At 38.0% G+C, this 3,571-nt stretch overlaps 1 protein-coding gene across 1 annotated transcript in view; it reads left to right on the top strand.

Annotated features, from left to right (window-relative positions):
- LOC107101724 (connector enhancer of kinase suppressor of ras 2-like) overlaps positions 1-3,571 on the top strand; it is an 84,003-nt gene that overhangs the window by 54,722 nt on the left and 25,710 nt on the right. The window lies entirely within an intron of this gene.

Below are 3,571 nucleotides of genomic sequence, written 5' to 3'. Positions count from 1 at the left end.
CATGGGGGGGAGTAGAAAATGAAGGCTAATCATGTTTTGGGTGTACTATTACTTTAACCAAATTTATTGAATATGTAGATCTCTTAGTTTCTTAAATGTTTTGTTTGTCCAACAGGTTTATAAAAGAGCATCTAATGCTGTTCTTAAATGTTCTGAATCATCAACCTTTGTTCATCCTTCATGGAGACAAATGTGTTTAAACTTTGGCTGTCTGTTCAGAGCAGAGTCCTGCTGGGAGCGGAGCTTTCTATCCATCTACCCATTAACCCTTTACCTGCTAAAGAAAAGCATTCCACAGCATGATGCTGCCACCCCCTTGTTTTACTGTAAAGACATGAACAAGGAATTTATGCAGGCAAATAAATAAAATAAACTAGATTATCCCCAAAAAATAAAACAAATACTTAGTTAATTATTAACTAGGAATAATTGGCTAACACTCAGGTCTTTGATATTTTAGGCTCTGCAGTGTCCTTCTAGCAGCTTTAGTTTGTCATCAGTACAAGAAATGAAGAAGATGAGTTTTGTAAAATACTTCCCATTTACGCTGGTTCTAAGGTGTAGTGAATTTACCAAAGAGAGAAATGAGTTTTTACAGCCTGCTCTTCACACTTGGAGGATTCTTGCTTCATGCCTCAGTTAGCACAGAGAGAAACGTCCCTTCTCAAGCTATAAGAGGTGAGACTAACTGATTTAAGTTATTTCCATCAGAGCTCTCAATCCAGCCTCTCTTCCATGGGCTCCACTCTCTGCTTAAATCCCAAACCTGGAACACTGAGATTATTGCAGACAAACTGAGATATCAGCAGCAGTGATTCAGAATAGAGTCATGCTGCTATGCTCAGACACTGGGTGGGTAGAAGCTGTAAACCCATTTCTATAATGTTGATGTTGATAGCCAGGCTAGTTCTCTAAACTCATCTTTTAACTCTTCACTTTTAAGTTATTTTATACATTCTTCTAAGGTCCATATTTGTGTGACCATATTTTCTAGAATCTTTTTTCTGCTGTAAACACCAGAATTTCCCAATTCTTGGATAATAAAGGGACTTTCTATTCTATTCTATTCTATTCTATTCTATTCTATTCTATTGTATTCTATTCTATTCTATTCTACTGCACCCTCTGTGGCAGGTGAAGGGAACAGCAAGACATGCCCCCCCCCCACCTCTAGCAATAGATTTTATTGTATTTTATTTGTGTTTTTATTGTGAATGTGGCTTTTGTCTAAAAAGCTGTCAAACATCATATTGCTATAAAAGCTCTATAAAACTTTAACCCTCACAGCTGATCAGGAAGTAAAATGTAGCAGATAACAAATCTGCAAAGGAAACAAAGGAGTATGTTAGAGGTGCCCTAAAAATGGTATGATCTATTCAGATTTAAAGGAGTCCTTATGATGCAATTTGTTTTTAATTCACCGTGGTTAAGAATATTTACCTAAAGCGGGAATAAGTACGAAAAAAACACCCTAAAATTTACAATGAAGCAGTTTTACTTTGGTGCAGCATGCAGCCTGTGTTTACTTCCTGGTTCCTGAGCCAATCATATGAAAGTTCCCAGGGTTGCTAAAACAGATCATTTGGTATCAGCAGCCTAAAAACATGGAAGCAGGAAGAAAAACAGACAAGAAATAGTCTCAACAAAAACCTCAGCTTCCTTTAAATGTTTTTACACAGTTTACTTTAGCTGCATGATCTTCACATGCATCTTGACTTTAGCTGCACTTCTCATCTCTCCTGACTTGGCGACCTGCACCACACTCTGATTTTAAAAACGGAGCTGATCTTTAGATTAAATGATTAGTGTTGTTAAATCAGAGGACAGACTGCAAAACTTTTTTTGCATGCTTGCCTGGATCAGTATATTCTGATAAACAGAGTGAAGGATATATAAATGTGAACATCTACTGCATGCAAGGTTATTTTCTATACTTATAAACTCATTTTTAGTACTTGTGAAAGTCAGCTACAAATTAACAAACAGAAATATCTTCAGGCATTTTTCTCACAGAGACTTAGACTAATTTTAAATTTCGAAATTTGGTTTCATACAGCTCTCAGGACATTTTCATTCCATAAAGTTCAGTAATAATCAAATGTGAACAGTGTGGGAGAAAAAACACATTCATCTGGAAGTTCAGAGCATTAATATATATGGTGCAAAGAATGCAGTATTTTAGTTTGGGGTTATCAGTGTGATGCAGAGTCTGGGACCAGATTTACAGTTTAACAGCTCAGCAGTCTGATGGCTGGTTCTAATATTTAGTCTAAACTTCTGTGGTGACAATGGATATTGCTGCAAATTGAAATATTTCAGTCATTTGTACTGCTTAGAGAAACTACAGCAATTCTATTTATGTAATAGAAATGAAAAAGATGTTATGGTCTGTTGCAGTGATTGTCAGGTTCATAGTCTGGATAGACCTGAGGGTTAGGGTTAGACAATTTGCACGATGCTCATTGCAGCCCGTCGCCAACATGCTTCACCCAGAAACGATCTAGAAATAAAAAAAAATTATAGTTATAGTTTTACTGAGTAAAAAACAGAATCTGTATTTTTACTCCTAAAATAAGATAATTAGATGATATCCCTTTAAAGTGACAATGCAATATTTTTTTTCTTATTTGAAATGTAAATTGACTTTTTTAATTGGCATAGTGGCTTATTTAGATTTCAAAGTTTTCTTCCTTTCGTCCATAAGTTGAAAGTTTCAGGGTTTTTTTTAGAACCAGTTTTAACTTTTAAGTTTTGAATTCCAGTTGTCTGCCAGTTTAGGGTGAAAATGGAAGCGTTACAGCATGGCTGCTGGTATCACAGATGAAGGAAGGGGCAGTGGCACCGAGGCACGCCCATTTATAGCTTTCATCTTCTCTCTCAAGTACAAGACCCCCCCACAAACACACACATGCACCCCCACACAGCAGTACATTAGCATGCATGGTATGCGAGTCACAGCTCCTCCTAATATCTTCTCGGACACGCTGGAGTCTAAGCAGGAGTTTATCTTCACACACAAAGAGCTATATCGCTGTGAATAGGTGTATGACTCAGCATCAGCCAGACCAATTAGAGGCACGGCTGACAGTCTGTGCTTTAAACATGCAGCGTGCAAACAGACACGCTAACAGCTCAGCTCCCCAGCCCTTCCTAACCCTCTCAGCGGCGTGTTTCTCATAGCAGTGAGTCATAGTGACTGGACGGCACACAAGGTGTTCTCTTTTTCTCTAACAAGCATATGCTAACCTTAACAACCTGCTTGTGTCCAGGTTTTTGTTGTTGTCATTTTTTGCTATGAATCATGTTTTTGTCCATCAATGTAAAGCAGACAGCTTTACTCAAACCTTGGTCTACTCAACTCAAACAAACCATCCAGACAAATGAAAAGCTCTGCAGGTTCTAAGCTGTGTGTTTCAAAGTGACTGGATTAGATGATAATGGTTCCCCAGACGTACCGACTAAAAGCATCTTCACTTTCTAATCAGAAATGATCCCAATCATCTCTTCACACTTATGGCTCAGAACGCTCAGTTCCCTGGAGAGCTCCGACCCACTGAGTCTGAGGACGTTC

Source organism: Cyprinodon variegatus, unplaced genomic scaffold (genome assembly GCF_000732505.1).
Source record: "Cyprinodon variegatus isolate N-32 unplaced genomic scaffold, C_variegatus-1.0 Scaffold1142, whole genome shotgun sequence".
NCBI classification, from domain to species: Eukaryota; Metazoa; Chordata; class Actinopteri; order Cyprinodontiformes; family Cyprinodontidae; genus Cyprinodon; species Cyprinodon variegatus.
Note: the sequence above shows the minus strand (reverse complement) of the source record. Positions and strands in the feature narration are given on the sequence as shown.